This window comes from Schistocerca nitens, chromosome 7 (assembly GCF_023898315.1).
Source record: "Schistocerca nitens isolate TAMUIC-IGC-003100 chromosome 7, iqSchNite1.1, whole genome shotgun sequence".
NCBI lineage: Eukaryota > Metazoa > Arthropoda > Insecta > Orthoptera > Acrididae > Schistocerca > Schistocerca nitens.
This window is the reverse complement of record NC_064620.1, coordinates 40,802,190-40,810,897: the sequence shown is the minus strand read 5'-3', so window position 1 is coordinate 40,810,897 and position 8,708 is coordinate 40,802,190. Positions and strand designations below refer to the sequence as shown.

Genomic DNA, 8,708 nt, shown 5'->3' with positions numbered 1-8,708 from the left:
AACCACAGAAATGATCAACATGGAAGATTTGACAAGACAGACGTCGTGCGTCGCAGACAGCCTTACTCGATGCAAAAAGGAGTCAAGGAACTTTCTTCCTCCAACAAGCGTGTTGCTCGATTAGCACAATTTTAAAATTTTAGAAATTGTGGCCCATACACATCTGTAGAGACATCGATCTTTCACGTGCAGCACAGACGAGTGGAAAGGAAAAGAAAGAAACTAATACGTGTACACTATGCACCCTCCGCCAAAGACCGTACTTCGAAACTAGTTGAGTATAGATGTAAATTAAGGCAACGGCATTGCCGCAGTGGATACACCGGTTCCCGTCAGAACACTGAAGTTAAGCGCTGTCGGGCGTGGCCGGCTCTTGGATGGGTGACCATCCGGGCTGCCATGCGCTGTTGCCATTTTTCGGGGTGCACTCAGCCTCGTGATGCCAACTGAGGAGCTACTTGACCGAATATAGCGGCTCCGGTCAAAGAAAACCATGATAACGACCAGGAGTGCGGTGTGCTGACCACACGCCCCTACTAACCGCATCCTCAGCTGAGGATGACACGGCGGTCGGATGGTCCCGATGGGCCGCTTGTGGCCTGAAGACGGAGTGCTAGCTATAGATGTAAATTTACACTATCTGATCAAAAGCATCCGTATACCCACATGTAATACGAATGGTATGAGAGGCGGACCCCTCCCCTGTATAAAAGGATGGAGGGAGGGGTAATTGTGTTGTCAGCAGGAAAGCAACATCACCACAAAGGGGGGTGGGAAGGGGTATTGTGTTGTCAGCAGAGAAGCAACATCACCACAAAGGAGGGTGGGAGGGGGTATTGTGTTGTCAGCAGAGAAGCAACATCACCACAAAGGAGGGTGGGAGGGGGTATTGTGTTGTCAGCGGAGAAGCAACATCACCACAAAGGTGGGCAGGAGGGGGTATTGTGTTGTCAGTAGAGAAGCATCACCACCACAAAGGTGGGGGGGAGGGGGTATCTGTTGTCAGCAGAGAAGCAACATCACGACAAAGGAGGGAGGGAGGGGTATTGTCTTGCCTGCAGGGAAGCAACATCAGGACAAGGGAGGGGATATTGTGTCTGTCAGCAGGGAAGCAACATCACCACAATGGTTCGGTCAGATCAGCTCAGCTCAGTGAGTTCGAACATGGACTAGACACTGGGTGTCACCAGAGTAACAAATCCATCAGGGACATCTCAGCCCTTTTAAAGGTGCCCAAGGCAACTGTTGGTGGTGTGATTCTGAAGTGGCAGCCTGAACGAACAACCAGAGCTAAACCAAAACCGGGCAGACCTGATACTGATGGACAGGGACCGTAGGGTAGTTGTAAAATATCGCATGAAATTAGCGGGAGGAATCACTTTGCGAGTTTCAAAGTGCTGCCAGAAATCCAGCTTGCTCAGTGACTATGCGTAGGGAGGTAAGAAGATGGGGCAGGATGGTCGAGCATGAGTCACAAGCTTCTGTATCAACGCCAAACGACTCTCGAGGTGCTGTAGCTAGTGGTGCCACTGGGCGGTGGATGACAAGAAGCGAGGGATTTGGAGCGATGAATTACGCTTTTCCCTGTGGCAGTCGCATGGAAGCGCTTGGATTTGGTAAATACATGAAGAGCGTTAGCGTTACTTGACATCGTGTACAGCGCCGACATTGAAATAAGTGGGAGGTGGGGTTGAAGGTATGGAGGTGTTTCTCCCGGTTAGATTGTTCCCCCTTTTTGCGCTTAATAAAAAGCATGAAATGGCACGGATACATCTTAACAGCATTGTGCACTGCTTACAGTAGAGGAAAAGTTCAGAGGCGATGATTGAGTGTATATGCATGACAATGCACCCTGTGATAAAGCAGCTTCTGTGAGGCAATGGTTTACGGACAATTGCGTTCCTGAAATGGGCTGGCCTACTCCGAGCCCCACCTGAACCAAGTTTACCATCTTTGTGATGAATCACAACGTCGACTTCGTTCCAGACCATAGCGTCTATCACCGCCATCCTCTCTTGTTTCGGTTCTTGAGGATAAATGGACTGCCAATCCTGCACAGACATTCGGACACCTCGTCTAAAGGGACGCCATCAGAGTTCAAGCCGTCATAAAGCCAAAGGGTAATCGCGCCCCAGACAAATGAATTCTAATAGGTGTTCGGATACTTTCTATGAGACAGTGTAGACGTAGATTCTACTTTAACAGTGCAGTGGGACTGGCAAGTAAGAGCCTACCCACCACATTTAAAGGAACAATGCCAGTGTGAGACTTCTGCGGGCTCTTTTCCTTATCACTCCCGGCCAGTACGCTGTGCCTCACCCCAGAGCAGCAGACGCTGTCAACAAGACCTTGCCGGAACGTTTCGGTAGACATTGCCCGTGGTGCCAACGGGGAAGGGCCTAAACGAGATAGAGCCTTGCATTGGAAGTTCAAGTCTCTGCGACCATGTTACGTAGATGGCGACAACTGTGAGCAGAGAGATGTGAGAAGGACAAATAGAACATACACAGATCCCTGATTCAGCGTTAGAGCTCTCACGAACAGGTACTCCTATGAGGGTGAAAAATTTGCACACGTACAGCATCGACGTTTCGTACAAAAAGCTTTTGTTTTTTCAAGTCTCTCAACAAACCAATCGCAACAACTCTTTGTAAAAGACCACTAATACACTGAAGCGCCAAAGAAACTGGTATAGGTATTCGTATTCAAATACAGAGATATGTGAGAAGACAGAATACGGCGCTACGGTCAACAACACCTATATATCTACATCTACATCTACATCCATACTCCGCAAGCCACCTGACGGTGTGTGGCGGAGGGTACCCTGAGTACCTCTATCGGTTCTCCCTTCTATTCCAGTCTCGTATCGTTCGTGGAAAGAAGGATTGTCGGTATGCTTCTGTGTGGGCTCTAATCTCTCTGATTTTATCCTCATGGTCTCTTCGCGAGATATATGTAGGAGGGAGCAATATACTGCTTGACTCTTCGGTGAAGGTATGTTCTCGAAACTTTAACAAAAGCCCGTACCGAGCTACTGAGCGTCTCTCCTGCAGAGTCTTCCACTAGAGTTTATCTATCATCTCCATAACGCTTTCGCGATTATTAAATGATCCTGTAACGAAGCGCAAGAGAGCAAGTGTCTGGCGCAGTTGTTAGATCGGTTACTGCTATTACAATGGCATGTTATCAACATTTAAGTGAGTTTGAACGTGGTGTTATAGTCGGCGCACAGGCGATAGGACACAGTATCTCCGAGGTAGCGACGAAATTGGCATTTTCCCGTACGACAATTTCACGAGTGTACCGTGAATATCAGAAATCCGGCAAAACATCAAATCTCCGACATCGCTGCCGCCGGAAAAAGATCCTGCAAGACCGGAATCAGCGACAACTGAAGAGAATAATTCAACGTGACAGAAGTGCAACCCTTCCTTCCGCATATTGCTGCAGATTTTAGTGCTGGACCATCAACAAATGTCAGCGTGCGAACCATTCAACGAAACATCATCGATATGGGCTTTCGGAGCCGAGAGCCCACTCGCGTGCCCTTGATGACTTTACGCTTCGCCTGCGCCCGTCAACACCGATATTGGACTGTTGCTGATTGGAAACATGTTGCTTGGGCGGACCAGTCTCGACTCATATTGTTTCGAGCAGATGCGCGTGTACGGATATGGAGACAACCTCATGAATCCATGGACCCTGTATGTCAGCAGGGGACAAGTCAAGCTGGTGGAGGCTCTGTAATGGTGGTGGTGGTGGTGGTGAGTGTTTAACGTCCCGTCGACAACGAGGTCATTAGAGACGGAGCGCAAGCTCAGGTTAGGGAAGGATTGGGAAGGAAATCGGCCGTGCCCTTTCACAGGAACCATCCCGGCATTTGCCTGAAACGATTTAGGGAAATCACGGAAAACCTAAATCAGGATGGCCGGAGACGGGATTGAACCGTCGTCCTCCCGAATGAGGCTCTGTAATGGTGTGGGCCGTGAGCAGTTGCAGTGATAAGGGAGTCCTGATACGTCTAGGTACGACTCTTGACAGGTGACGCGTACTCAAGCATCCTGTCTGATTACCTGCATCCATTCACGTCCATTCTGCACTCCGACGGATTTTGGCTATTCCAGCAGGGCAATGCGACACCCCATACAACCGCTGCTACACAGTGGCTACACGAACACTCTTCTGATTTTAAACACTTCCTCTGGCCACTAAACTCCCCAGACGTGAACATTGTTGAGCATATCTGGGATGAACTGCAGCTTGGTGTTCAGAAGAAATCTCCAACCCCTTGTACTCTTAGGGATTTATTGACAGCCCTGCATGATTCATGGTGTCAGTTCCCTGCAGCACTACTTCAGACATAAGCCAAATCCCTGTCACGTCGTATTGCGGCACTTCTGCTTGCTCGCAGGGCCGTACACGATATTAGGCAGCTAGACCAGTTTCTTTGGATCTTCAGCGTACTATGAAAATGAGTTTGTTGCAGCCATGAACACAGATATATTAGCACACGTTGATGCGGAGAATTAATAAGAAATCTTGGTTAATAGGGATACTGAGGAAGATAACACTTCCAGTTATCATTAGGTTCTTTAGCACCATTAAATGAATCCAATTATCCATTAGATAGAATTAACTTCACAAACGACATAGGGTATAGCGGGGCTATATGAATAATTACAACTGACATCAAATTTTTCTGGAAAATTGTTAACTAAATTTTCGTTTTAGGCATATAGTATTACTTCTATGGGTATACCCGTCCTATTGATGAAAGACGGTTGTACACGATTGCCAAATATTAATGTCATGCCATTATTCGTTGTACCTTCCAGATGGGACAAAAGTGCATTTCAGTGGTGCTATTCGGACAGTGAGTGGTCAGTGCTATTTGAATAAGGTAAATTATGGAAGGTTAGCTGAAAATATGATGATTTCTATTTAATACCCGTTACCTGTAACAATACAATAATAATTACAACACTAATTTGACATTAATGGAAAGTACCCGGTGTGAAATGTTTCTGTTCTCGTAAATCGCCTGCGGCGTCCACAGAAAAACTGCTTACGACCTCTGGCACCGTCCAGACGGTACGCTTTTGGAACTGTGTCCATTCACGTTTGTCTTCATCTGTAAAACATGACCATTTCCCGCTGCAGAGTCCAAATTTGCATTCCATCGCTTTATCTTCAGAATCATTTAGGGGCCCCAAGTCCGTCGACACTACAATCTGAATCGATATCTAAAACATTCCTTTTAATTTGGTTATCTGTCTTCTTGAACAGGCCAACATCAGGTCGCTTACTGGTACCGGCACTTCTTTTTCAATCACCATTAAGTTCAGAAGCATCAGAATGCCACACTCCTCCTCTGCCCTCATTACAGCAATGTCCTCTGCAGATGTTGCGTGACGAGCGTTTGGTACAGCTCTGGAGGTTTTTCTTTCAGGTTGTTTCTGTGGAGAAGGAAGGACAACCCCAGTCGAATGTTCTGGGGTAGGTGTTGAATTACCGATTGTTGCACAATTTTGTGTGGTAATTTCCATGTTTGCTCTTAGGGTTTCAAAAGGAGCAAACAGTCAATCCTGAATCCCATCTAGGTTAAATGGGTAGATCCCCGTACAGGAACACTCACTTGCAGCTAAGCGGACTAACGCAGTTGACATCCATGGTTCGCTGAATATCCCAATGAAATGAAATTTGTCCATCTTGATGTTGGGATTTCTTTGCAGCAATTTTGTTACCGTCTCAAAGTAATATCTTCCCAGGATCTTGAAAATACATCTAACCAAGAGCTGTAGCACATGGTTAGCGTGCGGTGGTAAACGGAACATTTCGATCTCATCCTCCTGGCAGAATTCTAGTGCTGATAGTCAAGAATGTGACAGATGCCAATCCAGAATAAGAAGTGCTCTTCCTAGAACTCTGTTTTCTTGAAAAAGTTTGGGCCATTCCAAAAATATTTCCTCGTTTATCCAACCACTTTCAATCATGCATGAAATGGACCCATTGGGCAAGATAACTGTCAGTTCCGAACTGTGTCTTGGGCCCTTGAAGATAACAAGTGGTAGTAAATATGCACCTGCTGCATTGCAACAAGCAATAACCGCAACGTAGTCACCTCTTTCGGCACTGCTTAAAGAAAGCACCTCTTTTGTTCCTTTCTCCGCATTGCCTTTCCGTGGTGTATTGTTGAGTGGTTGATTGGTTTATTTGGGGGAGGGGACCAAACAACGAGGTCATCGATCCCATCGGATTAGGAAAGGATGGGGAACTGGCCTTTCAAAGGAATCATCCCGTCATTTGCCTAAAGCGATTTAGGTGAATCACGAAAAACCTCAATCAGGATGGCCGGAGGCGGCTTGGAACCGTCGTCCTTCCGAATGCGAGTCCAGTGTTCAAACCACTACGCCACCTTGCTCGGTATTGTTGAGTGGCAAACTGCTTCATGCATGTTATATATGTGAGTTGGTTGGTAACACGGGGAGAGATTTATAAAAAGCTCATTTAAGGGGCTCCGGAAAGGCTCAAAATCATGAAAAGTTCAATTTTTACTTTTTTGCGTTTTCTGAATCTGCAGACTATTACCTTTTAATAGATATATAATTTATTCAATTCCGAAGACTACAACTATTTTAAAATTTTTTTTTGAAATGTGTTCTACATGGGCGTGACCCACTGTGGCGCTGTTAAACTGCTGTCAAATGGTGTTATTATTAACGTCCGTGTTCATCAGGTACATTTTAGTGATGTGAGATAAAGTATGTGTTGTGGCTAACCTGTGATGGTTCTATATATATATCGCTGGTGTGATTGTCGATTGTTTCATGTTTATTTACTCTGTCGTTATCTCGAAAATATTCGTAATTAATTCTGTTTCTTGAGTCTCTGTTTTGTTGAAGTATAATAATGAGTAAAAGTAAAGTTATTAGAAATCCTCTGAAGGCTTTTAAGAAAAGGAGAAATGTTGCAAAGCCAAAGGTATGTGTTATTACTGTAAACAATAAAGACGATAACCAAGTGAGTGAACCTAACCTCTCAAGTACACCTGCCAATAGCAGTCAAAGTGGGAAAGAAAATACTTCACAGAAGAAGCTTGGTTCAGTGAGTGAAAACTATGAATGTTTTATGGGCGAATCGGATGTGAATGAAATATTTTATATGTCGGTTCTCAAAGGAATTTTTTCAAACTGTGTAAGATGTATTCATTGTAGTGAAGTTGGTCTGGAACTCTCCATAATAAAGCACGTAGGACTTGCTAGTGAAATACAACTGAAATGTGATAAGTGTTCATGCATGACCACCTTTTGGAACAGTGTTGCAGTAACTGCAACTGAAGAAAATGGTAGCAAAATCTACGAACACAACAACGAGCGATGCTTGCTTTAGACAAGGAACGCCTTCGGGCTGCAGACAGGGCTGTAAAGAGTCTAGAAATACAAGCAAGAGTAAACAGGAGGAGGAACAAGAGGAAGCTGGAGGAGGAGTTTGCAGAGGATGAAGATAATCCATCCTATGGACCTGGAATGCATTAAAAAGTTAATCCAATCTTTGCCGCTCGATTCCCAAAACTTTTATTTTCTCATACTAATCACATGTTTTCTAAGGATCTTCCAAACATATTTGTTTCAAACTTTCAGTAAATGTTACACAGTACCTTCTGCATAATTTAACACAGCCTTTTTCCAAAAAACTGTATATTTTTGAATATATAAATAAAAAATTGCAAAAAAGTGTTGTGAATTTTCATTACAATTGAAAAAAAAATCATCTTTAATAACTGAACTAAAATTTTGTAAAATCCCTGTGTTAAGTTGTAGCCCATATTCCAATAAATAATCTGTAAAAAGTTCAACTTCCTAGCTCAAATACTTTGTGAGGAAAGATGTAATTTATAAGCGTTATTTTAACATTGCAAGTATAGGGCGTTCCGGAGCCCCTTAAGAGTTCGAAGTGCTGTCTCACAGTCCCCCCGCTTAGTGCTACTGGTCTTGTTTTCGAAAGACCCTCTCGTTTTCTCGATGAAAGATTGTTTCATTTCCAGAATGTAAAATACCAGTCCTTTCCAGCTATGTCTTTCCAGGGGTGTTTGACGTTGTTCTTGATAGCTCATTTGGAAGCTGCAATACTAACTTTCGTGTCAGTCCACATCATCTTTTTCCCAAACATATTATTCTGTTGGCACGAGAGGTTTCCAAATCTTTAGAAAATATATTTGAATATCCAGCAGCTTTACCACGTGCATGTTCTTTTTGTAAAAAATTACTGATACCCCAGTTATATTTTTTCTTTACATAATGTCGGTACAAACTCGCAAATGGCACTCTAAGTTTTACTGGCTTCTAATAGTGATGTCGATTTCATCACTTCTTCAACTGCCTCCTTCAACGACCCTCTCGTCCCATTCCAATCTGTCTCTTTGCCTTTTACAGTCTTACACAACAGAAAATGTTTTGTAAACACACATTAGTTAATATAGAATCAGTTTTCCACTATCTATTCGTAAAGCCCAGCTCACAGTTATTCATTTTGCCCCAAGCTACAAGTAGTTTCCCAACATACTAATAGATAGCAACACCAGTCACCAGTCTGGCGTAGACCTCAACTTATTTCATGGCTTTCATTTCTTACTAACTACAGGAAGTCCCTAGTGAATACCATGTCACTTTTACAAACCGTGCAATGACCAGTTGCCAGCCACTTAA

At 44.2% G+C, this 8,708-nt stretch overlaps 1 pseudogene; it reads left to right on the top strand.

The window, feature by feature from the left end:
* The first annotated feature begins 295 nt into the window (after nt 1-295).
* LOC126195965 (5S ribosomal RNA) lies at nt 296-413 on the top strand (annotated as a pseudogene).
* The last annotated feature ends 8,295 nt before the right edge of the window (nt 414-8,708 follow it).